Source organism: Rutidosis leptorrhynchoides, chromosome 1 (genome assembly GCF_046630445.1).
Source record: "Rutidosis leptorrhynchoides isolate AG116_Rl617_1_P2 chromosome 1, CSIRO_AGI_Rlap_v1, whole genome shotgun sequence".
NCBI lineage: Eukaryota > Viridiplantae > Streptophyta > Magnoliopsida > Asterales > Asteraceae > Rutidosis > Rutidosis leptorrhynchoides.
In genome coordinates, this window is record NC_092333.1 from 340,925,422 (window position 1) to 340,948,142 (window position 22,721).

General features: G+C 31.8%; 1 pseudogene; it reads right to left on the reverse strand.

Moving 5' to 3' along the window:
• LOC139899604 (protein TRANSPORT INHIBITOR RESPONSE 1-like) overlaps positions 1–2,412 on the reverse strand; it is a 170,512-nt pseudogene extending 168,100 nt beyond the window's left edge.
• Between the last annotated feature and the right edge of the window lie 20,309 nt (positions 2,413–22,721).

Consider the following 22,721-nt stretch of genomic DNA (forward strand, 5'->3'; position numbering starts at 1 on the left):
AAGCACGACTTGTAGTCAAAGGATTCCAACAGAAGAAAGGGATTGATTTTGACGAGATATTTTCACCAGTAGTCAAGATGACTTCAATTAGAGTCATACTTGGATTGGTCGCAAGTATGAACTTGGAGATTGAACAGATGGATGTAAAGACAGCTTTTCTTCATGGAGATTTACATGAAGAAATTTACATGGAGCAGCCAGAAGGTTTTGAGGTTTCAGGAGATAACTTCGTATGCAAGCTGAAGAAAAGTTTGTACGGCTTAAAGCAGGCACCTAGGCAGTGGTACAAGAAGTTTGACTCGTGCATGGTGAGTCACGGGTACAAGAAAACTGCAGCAGATGAGTGTGTCTACATTCAGAAGTTTTCTGGAGGAGATTTCGTTGCTCTTCTACTATATGTAGACGATATTTTGATCGTAGAGAAAGATACAACGAAGATCAACCAGCTGAAGAAGGAACTCTCTAAGTCTTTTGACATGAAAGACTTAGGACAGGCTCAACAGATTTTGGGAATGCAGATAACCAGAGACAGGAAGAATAAAAGGTTATGGCTATCTCAGGAGAAGTATATTGAACGAGTGCTTTCACGTTTCAATATGAACAATGCCAAACCTGTTAGCATTCCATTAGCCAACCATTTCAAGTTAAGCAAAAGTTCTTGTCCCTCATCCAAGGAAGAGATCAGGGAGATGTCGACAGTACCATATTCTTCAGCAGTTGGAAGTTTGATGTATGCAATGGTGTGTACAAGGCCCGATATTGCTCACGCAGTGGGAACAGTGAGTTGTTTTCTCTCGAACCCCGGGAAAGAGCATTGGGAGGCGGTAAAATGGATTCTCAGATATCTTAAAGGTACAAAGAATCTATGTCTTTATTACAGGGGAGCTGATCCAATCTTGGAAGGCTATACAGATGCGGATATGGCCGGAGATCTTGATAGTAGGAAATCTACTTCAGGATTCATTTACACTTTTGCAGGGGGAGCTGTTTCATGGCAGTCAAGACTACAGAGGTGTGTTGCATTATCCACAACTGAAGCAGAGTATATTGCTGCCGCAGAAGCTGGAAAAGAAATGTTGTGGTTAAAGCATTATCTTCAAGAATTTGGAATCAAGCAAAAGGAGTACAAGGTATATTGTGACAGTCAAAGTGCTATAGATTTGAGCAAGAACTCCATGTACCATTCTCGTACAAAACATATTGATATTTGCTATCATTGGATACGCGAGGTAATTGATCGACAACTGTTGAGACTAGTGAAGATCCATACAAAGGAGAATCCTGCGGATATGTTAACAAAGGTGGTGACTCGAGAAAAGTTGAAGTTATGCAGAGACATAACTGGAATGTTCGTGGATTCGGCTGGAGGGGAGAATTGATGGTTTCCAGTGGTTTCCAGCCGTCATCTAGATGGCTCTGTTCCAGCTGCCATCTAGATGTTCAACGTTTCCAGCTTTGAACAACTCATGCGGAAGTAGCAAACTTGAACACGATGACGGCCGCCAACTTCCGCCAACCTTCATCGTTCACACCATTCACCGCCATAGAATTTTTGCTATAAATAGAGATGCAAACTTTCATTGTAAATCATCCAAAAATCACTCAGAGAAGTGTAATCACAACCTAGAGAGTGTATGTGAGTTTGAGAGTTTTTTTTTTGTAAGAGTTTTGTAATACTCTGTAAATCTATTCTTGTGAGTAATAGAGTTGTTTTTCTCTCAAATTTATATCTCCCAAAGTCAAGGCGATCCCCTCTTCCTAACAACTTAACCAATCACCACCAAGATCATCGATCCCATTCTCTTGTATGTCTAATTCTGTCAAGTTCCTACAAAATTAACTTTTCAAAGTCAAGCCAAAACACCATAAATATAAATAATAAATAATTGTTATTTATATAAAAGTCTTATGTACATAATGTGAATGCATAGCCTAGTGAGTTTAAATATAAGATTTATTATTATTATTATTATTATTATTATTATTATTATTATTATTATTATTATTATTATTATTATTATTATTATTATTATTATTATTATTATTATTATTATTATTATTATTTTGAACAGTCAAATTGAAGTCACTTTCAAATTGAAGTCACTTACGTTCCACTGAACAAGTGCCATAAGACAGGCTCAGCCAGCGATGCCTCCAGTGGACTTCATAACCAACTACAATGCAAATTGTATTATGAAATCTCCAGGTGGAACTCACTCGAGACCTCACAGACACCCAAAAGAGCGGTAACCACTCAGCTAAATTGAGATTATTAATACGATTTATTATTTATATATTTATTCTATAATAATAAGTGAAAATGATGACACGCTCCAAGGACAATATGTGGATAGACACATTTGGTTTGATTTCAAATAAGACCATAAATAACAAAAGCCTGGTATCGCCCATTTTGCAGCCAACACGCCAGGAGTGCACCCCTAGCAAGGCGTGCTGGTGGGCAAATGGCTTGAGCGTGCTCGTTGGATGCACGGGAAGGTTGAGCCGCGTGTTAGGGTTGTGTACGTTTTTGATTGCATGGTTACCAGAAATCTTTGACTCAATTCAAATATATGCAACGGATATAAATGATATATATATTTATATACAATAAATAAAATAAAATAATCATAATAATAAATATATACAAGTTTACCTATAAAATAAACTCCATTTAACACATTTTCTACACAATCTTATCTATATTTTCTCCCAACATTTTACTCTTCAAATTTTTATAAAACAACACTCAACAATGGTAAACCCGAACCCAAACAATTGATCATTTTATAATAACATTTTAACTTGTGCCGGCGAACCGACTACACCTGGCTCGTCATATTCTAACCAATCTCGACCTTCACTTAGTTTTGCCAATTATACGACTAGCTCGTTCGATATGAGCCAACAAGAAATTCGAAATCAAATCCATCAACTACAAAAACTTTGAAAACTACAAGAAATTCAGTAAGAACTCGGGTTAACCCCACAACGCCCTTTTTAACAAGTCAAAACACTTTCAACTTGAGCCAACTAGAAACTCAACATCAAACCCAAAAAGAAATTGTACAAGAAACGCAAGAACAAACGGAATAAGCAGGTGGCGCGGGGAGAAAACGAAGTCACCATCCAAGGCAATGAAAAGGCAGGTGAACCGTGCAACAAATTTTTCATACCAGGATCCGGTTACCAGAAACTTTCAACAACGAGGTTCTTTGTGGGGTACGGTAGCAAGCAAATTTAATGATAACAACAACGGATGGTTTCGAAATAAAGATGCGTTACCTGGAAAATGGAGTTATGTAGACAAGGGATGTACGGCTTTTCAAGGATACTATGAAAGTGAAAAACGCAATCCAAGACGTAGTGGGAAAAACGAACAAGACTTTTATGATGGTGCATTATGAAAGGACCCGTTCATATACATAATAAACGATTCACAATAGTTGATTACATCGCGAGGTATTTGACCTCTATATGATACATTTTACAAACATTGCATTCGTTTTTAAAAGACAAACTTTCTTTACAACGAAAGTTGACGGCATGCACACCATTTCATAATACATCCAACTATAATTGGCTTAATAATAATCTTGATGAACTCAATGACTCGAATGCAACGTCTTTCAAAATATGCCATGAATGACTCCAAGTAATATCCTTAAAATGAGCTAATGCACAGCGGAAGATTTCTTTAATAACTGAGAATAAACATACTTTAAAGTGTCAACCAAAAGGTTGGTGAGTTCATAGGTTTATCATAGCAATCATTTCAATATATTAATAGACCACAAGATTTCCGTTTATAAATACATGTACACTCGCAAGTGTATAAAAGTATTCTATAAGTTGTAGGCACCCGGTAACAAGCCTTAACGTTCATGTTTTACCCTCTGAAGTACACCAGATCAGGTGTGTTTAAAATAACCTCGAAGTACTAAAGTATCCCATAGTCAGGATGGGGTTTGTCAGGCCCAATAGATCTATCTTTAGGATTCGCGCCTACCATACATAGACAAGTAGTTTAATGTTACCAAGCTAAGGGTATATTTCTGGTTTAAACCCACGTAGAATTAGTTTTAGTACTTGTGCCTATTTCGTAAACATTTATAAAAACAGCGCATGTATTCTCAGTCCCAAAAATATATATAAAAGGGATCAAATGAAACTCACAATACTGTATTTCATAGTAAAAATACATATAAAGTCATTTAACAAGTGCAAGGTTGGCCTCGGATTCACGAACGTATCAATATTGAGATTCAATATTGCAGGAAAGTACGTAGACACAACGGAGATGATAAACACTAGATTGACCTCACGAGCATACCCATGAACCATACCCATCACCTCCATAGCTATAACCCATAATTTCCTTAGCTTCGACTCATTCAAAAAAAAACTATTTTGAAATCACTCGGACAGCACTCCGTCGTAATATTTTATGTATACTAATAATATCTTGAAATAATACAGAACAAATATATATATATATATATATATATATATATATATATATATATATATATATATATATATATATATATATATATATATATATCGATTGAGAGAGTTTACAGAAATATATTTTCAAGTTTCTATGAAATAATGAAACCTATTGAATTCTATTTATAATAGATTTTTGAATTATTAAAGTGAATTATTAAAGTATGAATTATTAAAGTGAATTATTAAAGTATGAATTATTAAAGTGAATTATTAAAGTATGAATTATTAAAGTTATTAAAGTTAAAGTAAAGTAAAAGTAAAGTAAAGGTAAAGTTAAAGTATAGTAAAAGTATAAAAACTATGTATGTATAATACGCGTATAAATATATATAATATTAATTTAAATTGTTATATATTTAATGAAATAAAATATAAATATCGCTATATTTATTATACTGGTTAAGTAATGAGTTGTCAAAAGTGATTCTAGATATTTTTAAAAGTTATATACGTTTTAATAATAAAGTTCTTTTTAAACTGAAAACGTCTTTGTACGTTTGAAAATAGATTAATAGAATATTATCGTTAAGAGGAATAGATTTTCTCAAATCATAGTGGACCTCTCAACAGAGACTTGTAATCATAATTCAATGTTTCTGATAATTCAATCATTTACTATTTTTTTTTTAATTTCGTCGAAAATCATATTGAAACAAATACGTTCGTGTAAAGTATTATACGTTTAATACTTTATTAATATTCTCAAGTTATAATATATATATACATATACATATCTATTTATATATAACGGTTCGTGAATCGTCAGAATTTGGTCGAGGTTATAATGAATGTATGAACACAGTTTAAAATTCTTGAGATTTAACTTAACAAACTTTGCTTATCGTGTTGGAATAATATAAAGATTAAAGTTTAAATTTGGTCGAAAATTTCTGGGTCGTCACAGTACCTACCCGTTAAAGAAATTTTGTCCCCGAAATTTGATAGAGGTCGTCATGACTAACAATGAGAATGTTATTATAACGATTATAGAGTTTTATCATGTTCAAGAAGAATGGATAAAATAATTCGATTACTCGAAGCGTGTGAGCGAAGTTATCGTAAATGAATGAAATAAGATAATAGTGATTGGTCGTATCTTTTGACGTCATCACGATTGATCTCCGAAAAGAAAATCTTTGTAATCTATATTAGATTTGATTATTCGGCGATTAAGAAAATTATGATCCTCTTCGAATTAATGCGATAATCCATTTTGATTTCTCTGTCGGATATTTCACTATAAATCCACCTCATTTATTTTCTTACAACTCACACCTTCTCAACTCATATTTTAAAGTATTTGTCAATATGCTTCATCCAGTGCTGATTCTTGATATACTCCTCACATTCATATCTGTCGCTCTTCTTTTTCATCTGCCTCCGGAAGAATCTATTTACTTCTACTATACTCTTGGTTTTATAGTGTTTTTAGTTCTCCCGTGTCTTTATATTGCTATATGCATTGATATATACGGTTTGTGATTTCTGGGTTGTTGTTGGGTTTTATATCTTCCCTTATATTTCAAAGTCCTTGCTTCTTCTATAATCATTGTCATCCACAGTTAATGCTCTCTTATATTTGCTATGATTTATACTCCCATTTCTAGCTCGGAGCTTTGTCCTTTCGTTTCTTCTTCTTGCGATTAAGCACCGCTTGTAATGGTCCAGAATTCGCAGATATAAATTTCGGAATGAACATTGTTAATGTTCTAGGAAGGAAATTGTAATGGCACGATCTTGACTTGTCAAATTACCAGAATACCTCGGAAAAGGCCGAATCATCAAGAAATATTTTCTTGATATTTAGAGGTCAAAGAGAATACAAGAGTCGTGTAACATAGCACATGATGACGTTATGATCTGTGAATCATCATGTTCCATTTAGAAACTCAGCATGAATTACTGTAATATAATCACGTTGATCAAGTGTCATTATATTATACTAACTCATGCTTCAGCTCCCAACACTTCTTCAAGAATATTCCTATTTTAAACTCAAATGTTTCAGAATTTAGAAACTAAAATAGTTTCTTTTATGATATAATACAGATAGCGTGAAGAGGTAAATGATTTCAGATAAGAATAATTATAAAAATATCTTCAGAAGTATGGATGATATTTATAATGAAAGATATGATGATATCTTAGAATGTCTAATATCAGAGGATGATGAAGGATATTGTCCGCAGGGGTTTAGAGTCAGGAGCAAAGTATTCGTTAATGACTTCAGCAAGTACTGAATCATTTGGATTCTTTGAAGGCAGGTTCAGCCTTTGTGATTTGTCCACAGCCTCCTTCATACTTTGCTCAATCCGTTTTCCGGTTTCAAAGCTTCTCTTTTTCTGAGCTTTGCCAATATACTATCCTTTATCATCCAACTTTTTACTGTTAAGGTCGTTTACAGTTTTTGCTGCTTCATCAGCATTTTTCAAAATTTCGAGAACTGGTTCGCAGTTTAGAGTGTTTTTCAGAAATTTCTCATTCAAAGAATGTAAGTCTTGGAGGTAGACGTTGTGTGTATATGTAATTGTTGATGTAGACATGCTGCTAGGTTTCAAAATACTGATTGCTGATTCTCAATAATTGGTATGGTAATTCTTGTTATAAGGTACGAATGAGTATATGATAGGGTTTCGATAATTATAATGATTTTTTTTTTGGAAAGTCAAAGATCAGTGAAGTTGTTGGTAAGTTTATTGCTAATGTGGTGAATATAAACGATTCCCCGGTAACGTTGGCGAAAGGGCAACGTATCTATCGAGGTTATAATAAGACTGTTTTGATTGAGAAGTCGAAGTTGACTTGCTGGAGCTGTAACAAAACTATCTATTTTGAAAAGGAATTGAAAAGTTATTTTAGCTAGTAAATGCCAAAAGGTCTAACACGGATACGTGTCGAACTATGACTTGGGTTTTGAGAGTTTTTCAGGTGTATAACTGTGGGTAACATGTGGTTGGATCATCATCTCGATTGTTCCTTAGTTGAAGTGTCTTCAGGAATTTCGAAAGGTTTGAGCACATATTGTAATTGTTAATACATATGATGTTCTAACACAGTTTTGAAGTCAAAGTATAGCTTTGAAAGATATAGGAATCTAAGAGTGATGATACTGGTTATATTTCGAATTGAATTATGCGATTTCAAAATCAGAATATGTAATTGAATTTGAATGAGTATGATTGTTTTGATTTATATGAAAGAATGGATATTGTTGTGAAAGTAGGGAGTATAGTTGATGATTGATGAATCAGTTTCGAAAAAATGTAATATATTAATTGTGAATTTATATATCTCTCGGGTATTATATAACAACCCTCATATTTCCATACCTGAATTGACTAATTTGACTATAGGGTTGTTATCCATACGTAATATATAATTAAATTCGACGTTGATCAAATATTTATTTTTAGTCAACATGTTCTGTTAACTAAAGTTTACACTAATTATATAAAATAACTTTAGTTAATATTAATGCGTATTATATTTAAAACTATATGTAACATAATTATTAATTAAATGATAAGTTATTTTAATCATTATATATATTTTTAGCTTATAAAAAAAATAAAAATAAAAAGAAATAAGATTTTTTTTTATAAATTAAATAATGAACCCATGAATTTTGACTAAATATTTTCAAAAACAAAAACTTATTAAAAACAGTTTTAACATGTTTTTATTATTTTGTCAAAATTGGCACCTTTATTTTATTATTTTTTTTCTTTTCACCAACCATTTTTTACCTATAAATACATGGCTCCTCATTCATTTTTCTTGCCAAATACAAAAACTTAAGTTATTCTCTCAAAACCTTGAAGAAAATTTGAGGTACTTTCTATTTTTATTAATTTTTTTCAATATTGTCATTTATATTTATATTTATTGTATATTCTTTGTAAAATTCGAAATTAATTATGTTTATATGTTATAATTAGTATTATAAGTGTTATGATGCATAAAAATAATTTTGATAATTTATGGAATATTATTTATAATTAAATACGAATTATGTAGTGTTTAAACGTAAAAACAATGTAAAATTCGTAATAAATACTTTTAACCAAAAATAAAATATATATAATTTTTTTCTGAGTTTTTAAAACTTATATAGATCTGAAAAAATTATAAAAACAATTACTTGGGTCAAATTGGTATTTATTATATAATTAAACTCTATTATTATGTAATTCAAAGGTAAATTAAGAATAAATATAAAAAAATAAAAAAATATTTTTTTAAATATTTTTCTACAGGTTATTAGACTGATATAAATTTATAAAAATTATAAAAATAATTATTTGGGTTTATTTATTAATTATGTAGAATTAAAATTGTTTTGTGAATACATTAAGGGTAAAAACAAAAATAAATATAAAAATATAATAAAAACGTTTTCTTAAATTTTTCTACTAATCTATATGATTAACTAAGACTATAAAAATTATGTATGCAATTTTTAGATATTTAATTTATTATTTAGACATTTTTGAATAATGTTCGATTAATAAAACACTATTATTTTTGAAGTAATTTAGGTATTTATTTAAAGGTAATTATATTTAATATATATAAGACATACTAAGGTATAATAACTAAATATTAAATAAAACTTAGGTTATATTATCACATATATAATTATTAAGTACATTAATAATTCGTTGTGTGTATACACCTAAAGTGAAGGTTAATCAAAGATAATGTATAATTCATGTGAACTTCATCGCTACTCACGGTCGTAAGTGAATGATGTCTAGGTTGCCATTTATGGGTAAGCTTGTGGATCTCGAATGCCATGACTTAGATTCTGGTCAAGAATCCTGGGCCCCCGGTTATCACACCCCCAGTTAGGGCCTGGGCGAAATGTGATTCAATATCATAATACATACCAACAAATTATAAAATGAGAACAAATACTATATGAATAAAACCAAATTTGCAGCGGAAGGATTAATAATGTCGTTACAAGAATTATAAATTGTTCAAATGCAGAAAAGTAAATATGCGATAAGTCTTGATCCTAGCCAAGTAAGTCATCACATAAGCAGTAGATATAGAGGTCCTGATCATTCAGTACCTGAGACAAACATGCTAAAAGTGTCAACCAAAAAGGTTGAGTGAAATTCATAGGTTTAACAAATATGATTGACCGTTTGTTCTTAGACCACAAGATTTGTTATAAAAGTAGATCACACAGATCCAAAAGTAGTACTGATTCGTGATATTTTAGACTAAACGTTTGTTTTGTTGCCCCGATGATAAGTTGGCAGTACCTTATCACCATGTTTAAATCATTACTAAGTAATACAAAGACATCGCGGTCAAATGTATCGGGGACGTTACTCCCGATAGGCCTACCCCCAATAATTAAGAATGCCTTATCCTGAAAGCAGTTAAAAAATATCACTGTGGGGTCTTAGTAGCATAAGCTAGTCATAGTACAGTTTAGGTTCGTACTTGTGTCTAAGTTGTTTAAAGTATAAAAGCAGCATGTGTCTCACCCCAGTAAGTATAAAAAGTGCTATAGCAATAAGAGTGGGGCTATGAAAGTCACCTTAGTAATTCGGTGAGTGAAAGTATTCCTTAAATAGAAAGTATGGATGATCGAAGCACAGAGAAGTCAACCTAAGAATAAGTTGAGAATAGTTTAGATGTTTTGCCCGTATTATGATAAGTGTAAGTATTTTCTTTTATAGTAAGTTTAAAGAAGGTTTATCGTTTTGGAAAGGCTTTTCATACTAGACAAGCTTCCAATCTAACACTTTCAATTTAAAATGGCCTTTTCAGGTCATAGGTTTCTGAGCCACAGGATCCTTTAACTCGGTAATCCAAACTCTCCGCCTAGACTTTCGAGCGTCCATCCACTCGAGAAAGATCAAGATCTATACACATCTAATGTACCGTTCCAATACGTTTTTAGGTGCGTATAGAAATACAACACTTTATATACTTTACTTATAAGTGTTTAATATATATATATATATATATATATATATATTATATATATATAGTTTAAATTATGTTTTAGATCAATATAAGCACCAATAATTATCTAATGATGCTAACAAGTGTTTTATTGATTTCATAACAGTAAGTAACTTGTATAAAACATAATAAAAATTTTCTATACATTAATATTAAGTTTAGTGTATTAAATATTACTTTTTATAATTGTTTTAATAGTTAAAATGCAAATAAATAGGTAAACAAGTTTAACACCACATCTTATATTTTTCTTAGGTTCTACTGATCAAAATAAACTTAGGAAAATTTTATAAATTTTTGTTATGGTGTAAAAGTATTTATTGCTAATTTCTTTTTCGGTTTGCAATAAATCAAAGTTTATAAAGTAATAATTATTAAATCAACTAAATTAATTCAACCAATAATTTTTATGAGCTTATACTAGTATATTAAGCTTAGAAAAATTATTTTTATAATTATATTAATAGTTTAACTATTTAATTCAACTTTTGTATTGTTATTAGTTTAAATTCGAAATTAACTAGAAATATATATTCATTAATTCAAAAAAATAATTTTTATAACTTTCTTAATAGTTCCAAAGTAGTTTATATTAATTATTGTAGTCATAAAAATATTATACCATTTAGTTCTCTTTTTATTTTAAAAACACTGTTTTCGGCTACTGTAGCAAAACTAAAGAAAATACAAATTAATTATTTAAAATGACAATTAAATCAAACATTAATTTTTATAATTACTTGTATAACATATGTGATAAGCGAAAATTATAAAAACATATATATATAATCGTTTACTATTTATTTATTATATATCTATATATACCGAATATAAAAAAAATCAGTTTTTGATTTTTAATAAATATAAATTAGAATGTATAATTCATAAAAATAATTTTTATAGTCATTAGGATACTTAATACTAATTATCATGTATTTACATTATTTATTATAATTAATTTCGTATTTATTTGGTATTTAACATAAAACTAGCACAAAAATATGATAAAAACTAAATAAAAACTATAAAAATAATATAGAGAACTTACAAAAATAATTTTTGCAGAGGTTTGAGAGAGAATTCTTCAAGTTTTTGGTGTACAAAATTTGTGAACTAGGCTATGGTATTTATAGTTATAATTTTTGGTAAAGAGAAAATAAAAAAATACAAAAGTTTATATAAAAAAATAACTAGTGTCTTGAAAAAAAATTAAAAGTATTTATGGCCAGTCATGCCACCATTTCAAAATATAAATAAATAAAAGTAAAGTTAAAAGTAGGAATAAAATAAATAAAAGTGGATCTAGATCTAGTTTATACATAAAAAAATACTACTTTTTAAAAAAATATATATATATATATATATATATATATATATATATATATATATATATATATATATATATATATATATATATATATATATATATATATATATTTCATAGTTCTAAAAATGTTAACTAACTAAATTTCTATTTTTATTTAATTATTAAATACGAATTTTGATAAATATAAATATATATTCGGTATTTATAAAATTATAATTACTAAATGTGGTTTTTATTTAATTAAATTATTACTTTATAATTTTATTAGTTTTATATATGTTACTACATTTATATATACTTGTATTTATTAATTGTATAATATATTAACTAAATACAAAATTAATATAAGTATTTTATATGTAATCATGTTATGACATAAATTTTTTTTTATAAAAATTCTTACGCGTACGTTGTTGAATAAAATTTATTATTCGTTTAACGTTCGTTAATTTCGTATGTATATAACGACCTTTTATTAGTACTTAGAGTTTATTCATTATACTTAAATCTTTTGTTCGGGCATTATATAGATGGAAAAATGAGGGTCGTTATAGTACCTCCCCGTTAATGAAAACTTCGTCCCGAAGTTTTAAGTGGAGTTCCCGTCTGCTTCATCAACAGTTGGGAAGAGATGGGGGTATTTTCGTATCATTTGGTCATTGCGTTCCCAGGTATATTCGGGGCCTCTACGCGAATTCCAACGGACTTTAACAATAGGTATGTTGCTCTTACGAGTCTGTTTGACCTCTTCTTTCATAATCTCTATTGGTTCTTCGACAAAGTGCATTTGCTCATCAATGCGGATATCATCCAAAGGAATAACAAGAGTATCTTCGGCGAGACACTTTTTCAGATTTGAGACATGAAACACATCATGTACTTGACTTAGTTCAGCTGGAAGTTCTAATCGATACGCAACGGGACCGATTCTTTGAATAACTTTGAAAGGTCCAACATAACGCGGACTGAGTTTATTTCGTTTACCGAAGCGGATAACACCTTTCCAAGGAGATACTTTTAACATAACGTTATCTCCAACTTGGAATTCTAACGGTTTTCGGTGAGGGTCGGCATAACTCTTTTGTCGACTACGAGCGGTTTCTAAACGCTTCTTGATTTGCACGATCTTTTCGGAAGTTTCATGAATAAGTTCAGGACCAGTTAATTGTCTGTCCTCGAGTTCATCCCAACACAACGGAGATCTACATTTGCGACCGTATAAAGCTTCGAATGGTACAGCTTTAATACTAGAGTGATAGCTGTTGTTGTAAGAAAACTCGACTAAAGGTAGGTGTTTATCCCACCCTTTACCGAAATCGATAACACATGCTCGTAGCATATCCTCCAAAGTTTGGATAGTTCGTTCACTTTGACCGTCCGTTTGCGGATGATAAGCTGTACTCATGTCGAGTCGAGTTCCAAGAGACGCTTGCAAGGATTTCCAGAAATTGGAAGTAAATCGACTATCGCGATCCGAGATAATAGAAGTAGGGACACCATGACGAGTAACAATCTCTTTAACGTAGAGTCGAGCTAACTTTTCCATTCTGTCAGTCTCTTTGATTGGTATGAAATGTGCAGACTTAGTGAGACGATCAACTATGACCCAAATCTTATCATTGCCATTTGCAGTCTTAGGCAATTTTGTGATAAAGTCCATAGCTATACCATCCCACTTCCACTGTGGAATATCGGGTTGAGTTAGAAGACCAGAAGGCTTTTGGTGCTCAGCTTTGACTTTCGAACAAGTAAGACACTTACTCACATAAGTAGCAATGTCGCCTTTCATGTTGGGCCACCAGTAGAACTCTTTCACATCCTGATACATTTTACTAGAACCGGGATGAATAGAATACCTAGTCTTATGTGCTTCATCCAAGACTAGTTCACGGAGATTACCATAACGAGGAACCCAAATTCGATTACCAAAGTATCTTGTACCATTGGACTTAACTTGCAGTTGGTTTTCGAAATTTATAGGTCCTTCTCCTTCGATAAGTGTAGGTTTGATAGCTTCAACTTGAACTTCGCAGATTCGAGAGATGAGATTCGATTTGATCTTAAGATTCAAGGCAAGAACACGCCTAACTTCGTCCTTTCGACTTAGAGCATCGGCAACTACATTTGCCTTTCCCGGATGATACTTTAGTTCACAATCATAATCATTTAACAATTCGAGCCATCGTCTCTGTCTCATGTTTAGCTGTTTCTGATTAAAGACATGCTGAAGACTCTTATGGTCGGTGAATATCGTAAACTTAGTACCGTATAGATAATGTCGCCACATCTTCAGAGCGAATACCACAGCACCTAACTCCAAATCGTGTGTGGTGTAATTAACTTCATGTTTCTTTAATTGTCGGGAGGCATAAGCGATAACCTTCTTGCGTTGCATTAGAACACAACCGAACCCTTGTTTCGAGGCATCGCAGTAGACAACAAAATCGTCGGAACCTTCAGGTAAAGATAAGATCGGAGCAGTGGTCAACTTCTCTTTCAGAATCTTAAATGCAGACTCTTGTTCTTCGGACCACTCGAATTTCTTCCCTTTGTGAGTTAACTTGGTGAGAGGCTTTGCAAGAAGAGAAAAATCTTTAATAAATCTTCGGTAGTAACCGGCAAGTCCCAAAAATTGGCGAATATGCTTCACAGTCTTTGGCACTTCCCAATTCTGAACAGCGGTGATTTTAGCGGGATCGACATGTATTCCATTACTATCTACAACATGTCCAAGGAATTGTATGGTTCTAAGCCAAAACTCACACTTAGAAAATTTTGCGTAGAGTTTTTCTTTTCTTAAGAGTTCAAGAATCAATCGTAAATGTTGCTCATGTTCTTTCTCGCTTTTAGAATAGATCAAGATGTCGTCGATGAAAACAATAACGAATTTATCAAGGTAAGGCTTGCAAACACGGTTCATAAGATCCATAAATACGGCTGGAGCATTGGTTAAACCGAAAGGCATAACACAAAATTCGTAATGTCCGTATCGGGTGCGGAATGCAGTCTTAGGAATGTCAGACTCCTTGACTCTAAGCTGGTGATAACTGGATCTTAAATCAATCTTAGAATAAACGCTTGACCCTTGAAGTTGGTCGAATAGATCATCAATGCGAGGTAACGGGTAACGATTCTTTATGGTAAGCTTGTTGAGCTCTCGGTAATCAATACACATTCTCAATGTACCATCCTTCTTTTTGACAAATAAGATAGGAGCTCCCCACGGGGACGAACTTGGACGAATAAAACCTAGATCCAAAAGTTCTTGGAGTTGGTTAGAAAGTTCCTTCATTTCGGAAGGTGCTAAACGATACGGTGCTTTAGCAGTGGGTGCAGCACCTGGAGATAAATCGATTTGAAATTCAACTTGACGAGGCAGTGGAAGACCAGGGAGATTTTCGGGAAACACATCGGGAAAATCTTTAACAACCGGGACATTTTCAATACGCGTTTCTTCGAATTCGATCATTTTAACGTAAGCTAGTATGGCGGAGTAACCTTTCACAAGGTACTTACGGGCTTTAAGACATGAGATGATATTAAGATTGGAACAACTCCGTTTGCCTTGGATAATAAGAGTTTCTCCACTTCCTAACGGAATTTGTACGGTCTTATCGAAACACATGATGGCTGCTCTCAATGGACCTAACCAATCCATTCCAACCACTACATCGAAACTACCTAGCTCGACCGGCAAAAGGTCTATCTTGAATTCCTTATCGGCTAGAATTAGGTTGCAGTTTTTATATATTTTATCAACTTTCATTAACTTCCCATTAGCCACTTCTACTAATCGTCTGGTTTGTAGGGTTTGGGGCTTTTCAGTAAAAAGGGTGCAAAACTCATTTGACACATAACTCTTATCGGCTCCCGTATCAAATAAAATAGTGGCATAATAATTATTGACGAGGTACGTACCGGTAATGACCTCATCCTCATCACTGGCTTCTGCAGCAGTAATCACAAAAGCACGACCTTTGGCAGTAGCATTTGCTCCAGTAGCTGGAGTATCTTTCTTCTTTGGACAATTCGGGCTAATATGTCCCTTTTCACCACAAGTATAGCATGTTGGAGGAGCTCTAGCCGGAACAATGGCTCTATTCTGAGGTAGGGTTCTACAAGTCTTTGCAGCATGGCCTATCTTCTTACATATTGTACACACAGCAGTGCACTTTCCCGGATGATGCCTTTCACATTTAGAACAAAACGGACTAGTACCCTGATAACCAGGTCTCGTACCATTTCCCGGTTTCTTGTTAACATTTTGAGCTGAACCCTGAGATGGTTCAAATTTCCTCTTATTGTCACCGTTTTTAACTTCGACTTGTTTATTAACCGAAACTCTCCTACGTTTAGCCATCATTAAACTCTGTGCCATGTGGATCACAGCATCCACAGTAACCTTCTCAGCAAAAATCACATTCCCTTGAACATCCTCGGGTAGACCCTCGATATACCGCTCTATCCTGCGGGCTTCAGTTGGGAACATTTCGGGACATAAGGTAGAAAGCTCCAAAAAACGATTGGTATAGCTTTCGATATCGGTTCCTTTAACTCTGAGTTCCCAGTACTCAGCCTCGAGCTTTTGGACTTGACTTCTTGGGCAAAACTTAGTAATCATCATGCCTTTGATTTCATCCCATGGGGTAGTATTAGCATTATCTATTCCCACAGATTTGGCATGAGCAGTCCACCATGTCATAGCATTTCCAGTGAGTGAACTTGTGGAAAACTTCACTCGATCATTATCTCCGCAGTTACAGATACGGAAGATTGATTCTAGCTTTTCAAACCATCGGACCAGTTCTACGGCTTCTTCTTTTCCACTAAAAGTGGGTGGGTTACAGTTCTTAAAATCTTTATAGGAGCAAGTTTTAGAAGGAACATTATGATTGTTATTGTTATTGCCTTGGGCGGCCGCTAGCAGCAATTGAAATTGCTCAGTAGAAAGAGTGACATTTGGTATAAGATTGTTGTTGTTGTTGTTGTTACCACGAGTTGAGTGAGCCATTGATCTTCAATACATAAATACATTATTAGTTGAAGAATCAAGATGTTATAAGTTTACAATCATGATTTATAACGTTTGCACAACACACATAGGTGAATAAGACAATATGCTTAAATAAACACTTAACATTATTGGAAACGAGGCATTATATAAGCCTTTATTACACGAGTTTGGAATGGAAAAAGTTTAGGCATAAGCCTTTACATAGATGGGTAAATGGAAAATAGGAAAACAAAAGGTAGGTTTTAGTTCTTCTTTTTCTCGTTCTCAGCTTCCTTCATAAATTTCTCTATCTTTTCATTTTTCTCCTTTTGTTTCTCGTGGAGGTATTCAAAATTATCGTAGAGGTTAGTGATGCGGCTGTTGACAAAGTTGTTGTTGAAATCCTTGATAGCCAGTTGATGATTGATTCGGTTTTTCTCTATTTTCATCTTAGACTCAACTAGTTCTTGGAGGTAGGCAAGAGATTGCTTTCCCCAACGGGTATTCCGTTCTTCCTCAGTATTCACTTTCATTACTGTCTCCATTACTTTGTCCATGTTATTTTTCACAAGTTTTTCTAGTTTTTCAGTTTGAGAGTCGAAGGACTCTTTGATGATTTCTTTCAAGATTGTGTTTTCTTTTTCTAGGTTGTTTAGACGCATTTCTATCCGATCAACTTGGCGCCTACTATACTCTTTATTCTTATCACAACTTCGCTGAAGGTTGAGGATATCAGACTTCACCCTTACGTGTTCCATGTTATTACAAAATAATGGATCGGCTTCTCTAGTGGCGGCGGGTTCGGGTTGTTTTCTCTTTCGAGATGAGTTTTCAGATGATTCTTTAATAGGCTCTTCTTCAGGCTCATAACCTGAGAAGTCACTATCGTAGTTAGGGAGGTCTTGAAGAGCATTCCGTTTGGGAGTATTCATCGGTTGATGAGAGTCAGCAGTATTGGCATGATGTTTTCCTTTGCTTTCATTTCTCGGGGTTGGATAATATTCGGGAGACCCATGCGAGTTGTAACGAGTGTTCGGGCTATAGTTCATTGGTGGTGAAGGAGGACTATAAAGTGGGCTTCGAACTGATTTTTCGGTAGAAGATCCTTCAGTATCTTTCTCAGCTGGTTTGAAAAGAGTCATTTTGTTTATTTGATGATAGCTTGACATCCTAATATTAAGATAGAGATTTTGATTAGATTTTTAAGCTATGATTGTAAAGAATGAGAGGTAGGGTTGAACTCTTTGCTTTAACATTCTAAGGTAATCCTAAGTGTTTTAAAGTCTAAGGCAGGAAAGGTTATAGTTTCCTAGATTGCTAAGGTACCCTAGCTAACAAGTAAGGCACACATAAAATGCAATCCTGGTTCTCTATAACAGCCTGGTTATGCTCTGATACCAATCTATCACACCCCCAGTTAGGGCCTGGGCGAAATGTGATTCAATATCATAATACATACCAACAAATTATAAAATGAGAACAAATACTATATGAATAAAACCAAATTTGCAGCGGAAGGATTAATAATGTCGTTACAAGAATTATAAATTGTTCAAATGCAGAAAAGTAAATATGCGATAAGTCTTGATCCTAGCCAAGTAAGTCATCACATAAGCAGTAGATATAGAGGTCCTGATCATTCAGTACCTGAGACAAACATGCTAAAAGTGTCAACCAAAAAGGTTGAGTGAAATTCATAGGTTTAACAAATATGATTGACCGTTTGTTCTTAGACCACAAGATTTGTTATAAAAGTAGATCACACAGATCCAAAAGTAGTACTGATTCGTGATATTTTAGACTAAACGTTTGTTTTGTTGCCCCGATGATAAGTTGGCAGTACCTTATCACCATGTTTAAATCATTACTAAGTAATACAAAGACATCGCGGTCAAATGTATCGGGGACGTTACTCCCGATAGGCCTACCCCCAATAATTAAGAATGCCTTATCCTGAAAGCAGTTAAAAAATATCACTGTGGGGTCTTAGTAGCATAAGCTAGTCATAGTACAGTTTAGGTTCGTACTTGTGTCTAAGTTGTTTAAAGTATAAAAGCAGCATGTGTCTCACCCCAGTAAGTATAAAAAGTGCTATAGCAATAAGAGTGGGGCTATGAAAGTCACCTTAGTAATTCGGTGAGTGAAAGTATTCCTTAAATAGAAAGTATGGATGATCGAAGCACAGAGAAGTCAACCTAAGAATAAGTTGAGAATAGTTTAGATGTTTTGCCCGTATTATGATAAGTGTAAGTATTTTCTTTTATAGTAAGTTTAAAGAAGGTTTATCGTTTTGGAAAGGCTTTTCATACTAGACAAGCTTCCAATCTAACACTTTCAATTTAAAATGGCCTTTTCAGGTCATAGGTTTCTGAGCCACAGGATCCTTTAACTCGGTAATCCAAACTCTCCGCCTAGACTTTCGAGCGTCCATCCACTCGAGAAAGATCAAGATCTATACCCATCTAATATACCGTTCCAATACGTTTTTAGGTGAGTATAGAAATACAACACTTTATATACTTTACTTATAAGTGTTTAATATATATATATATATATTATATATATGTAAGGATACATATATATATATATATATATATATATATATATATATATATATATATATATATATATATATATATAGTTTAAATTATGTTTTAGATCAATATAAGCATCAATAATTATCTAATGATGCTAACAAGTGTTTTATTGATTTCATAACAGTAAGTAACTTGTATAAAACATAATAAAAATTTTCTATACATTAATATTAAGTTTAGTGTATTAAATATTACTTTTTATAATTGTTTTAATAGTTAAAATGCAAATAAATAGGTAAACAAGTTTAACACCACATCTTATATTTTTCTTAGGTTCTACTAATCAAAATAAACTTAGGAAAATTTTATAAATTTTTGTTATGGTGTAAAAGTATTTATTGCTAATTTCTTTTTCGGTTTGCAATAAATCAAAGTTTATAAAGTAATAATTATTAAATCAACTAAATTAATTCAACCAATAATTTTTGTGAGCTTATACTAGTATATTAAGCTTAGAAAAATTATTTTTATAATTATATTAATAGTTTAACTATTTAATTCAACTTTTGTATTGTTATTAGTTTAAATTCAAAATTAACTAGAAATATATATTCATTAATTCAAAAAAATAATTTTTATAACTTTTTTAATAGTTCCAAAGTAGTTTCTATTAATTATTGTAGTCATAAAAATATTATACCATTTAGTTCTCTTTTTATTTTAAAAACACTGTTTTCGGCTACTGTAGCAAAACTAAAGAAAATACAAATTAATTATTAAAATGACAATTAAATCAAACATTAATTTTTATAATTACTTGTATAACATATGTGATAAGCGAAAATTATAAAAACATATATATATAATCGTTTACTATTTATTTATTATATATCTATATATACCGAATATAAAAAAAATCAGTTTTTGATTTTTAATAAATATAAATTCGAATGTATAATTCATAAAAATAATTTTTATAGTCATTAGGATACTTAATACTAATTATCATGTATTTACATTATTTATTATAATTAATTTCGTATTTATTTGGTATTTAACATAAAACTAGCATAAAAATATGATAAAAACTAAATAAAAACTATAAAAATAATATAGAGAACTTACAAAAATAATTTTTGCAGAGGTTTGAGAGAGAATTCTTCAAGTTTTTGGTGTACAAAATTTGTGAACTAGGCTATGGTATTTATAGTTATAATTTTTGGTAAAGAGAAAATAAAAAAATACAAAAGTTTATATAAAAAAATAACTAGTGTCTTGAAAAAAAATTAAAAGTATTTATGGCCAGTCATGCCACCATTTCAAAATATAAATAAATAAAAGTAAAGTTAAAAGTAGGAATAAAATAAATAAAAGTGGATCTAGATCTAGTTTATACATAAAAAAATACTACTTTTAAATATATATATATATATATATATATATTTCATAGTTCTAAAAATGTTAACTAACTAAATTTCTATTTTTATTTAATTATTAAATACGAATTTTGATAAATATAAATATATATTCGGTATTTATAAAATTATAATTACTAAATGTGGTTTTTATTTAATTAAATTATTACTTTATAATTTTATTAGTTTTATATATGTTACTACATTTATATATACTTGTATTTATTAATTGTATAATATATTAACTAAATACAAAATTAATATAAGTATTTTATATGTAATCATGTTATGACATAAATTTTTTTTTATAAAAATTCTTATGCGTACGTTGTTGAATAAAATTTATTATTCGTTTAACGTTCGTTAATTTCGTATGTATATAACGACCTTTTATTAGTACTTAGAGTTTATTCATTATACTTAAATCTTTTGTTCGGGCATTATATAGATGGAAAAATGAGGGTCGTTATACCGGTTATATCTGGTCATTCCTGACTTATTTGATAGTAACGAAGTTTGAGTAAAGTTATACAACGTCTTGCTAAAGATTAACCCAAACTTTCTAAAATTGGAAAATTACTATAAGTGAAAACTTTCCATAAATAGTAACCTTCTGAAAATGGAAATTCTTTAGTGAACCATTACTATCAATATAGTACTATATACTATTGTCTGTTAGGCAATGTCTGATCATACGTTCTATCTCTAGGTTAAGATCTCGGTCACGTCCTTCCGTTCAATTCTTTCGTGTGCTACTAACGTGAACTTCATAGCCCCACTTTTTACTGTTTCATAACTGTTTTATAACTTTTGGGGTGAGACACATGCTTGCTTTATAACTGTTTTACGCTTAGACACAAGTACTAAATTGTTAACTATGATGTCATGCTTTGATTCATGCTAAATCTCTACCGTAATATCGTCAATTGCTACGTTTAAATGCAAACTTAATTATTGTGAGTAGGCCTATTGAGAGTAACGTCTCTAACTATTCGACCGTTGGTCTTTGGTTACATAATAATGATTCCATGACACTGATAGTAAAAGGTGTCATAGGGTAAACTTGTTTAGTAGCGATATTACAAAATGCAGCAACACTTTTAGATTGATATTTCTATATCAATCAACTTTAAATTAAATCTTGTGGTCGAAAACTTTGGATATTATTTATAAACCTATGAATTTCACTCAACCTTTTGGTTGACACTTTAAGCGTGTTTTGTCTCAGGTGATGATTGAGCTAGCTTCTACTTGCTACTAGATGATTGATGTATGCTTTGCTGCTTGCATGGAGCCCATCATTCATATTTATCATTTTGTTTAAGACATTTTCCATTTACTGTACTCTTATGATGTAAAACTTTGAATAATGCTTCCGCTGTTTATTTAATAAATAAAACGTCTCATTTAGAGTCGTTCTCGCTTATACAACTGTGTTATGATATGATTGGTCACAATTACCCCTGGTCCATTTTGGGGGTGTGACAGATTGGTATCAGAGCAGGTTGTTGTAGAGAACCAGGATTGCATTTTATGTGTGCCTTATACAATTAGGTACCTTAGCAATGTAGGACTACAACTTTCCTTGACTATAGTGCCTTTAATTGTTGCCTTAAACTGTTAAATGCTACACTATACTTTAGAAACTTTACTTATCTTAGAATGCCGAGCCAACCTAAGAACTCTGCTCACTTTCCTAAGTACTATTCAATTCCGCCACCACATTTAAATGCGACGACATTCCTATGTCATCTATCATAGTTTTGTGTATTACATATGTATTACATGAAATGTTATCCATGATTTTTGAAACTCCTATATTTGTTACTATTTATACTCAAACGTATATAACCTCCTTGTTATATGACGTACCTATATGCTTTATGCCTTTATGCATCGGTTTGTGAACCGGAAAATGTCATTGAGTTATCTCAAAGACATTATAATGTCAT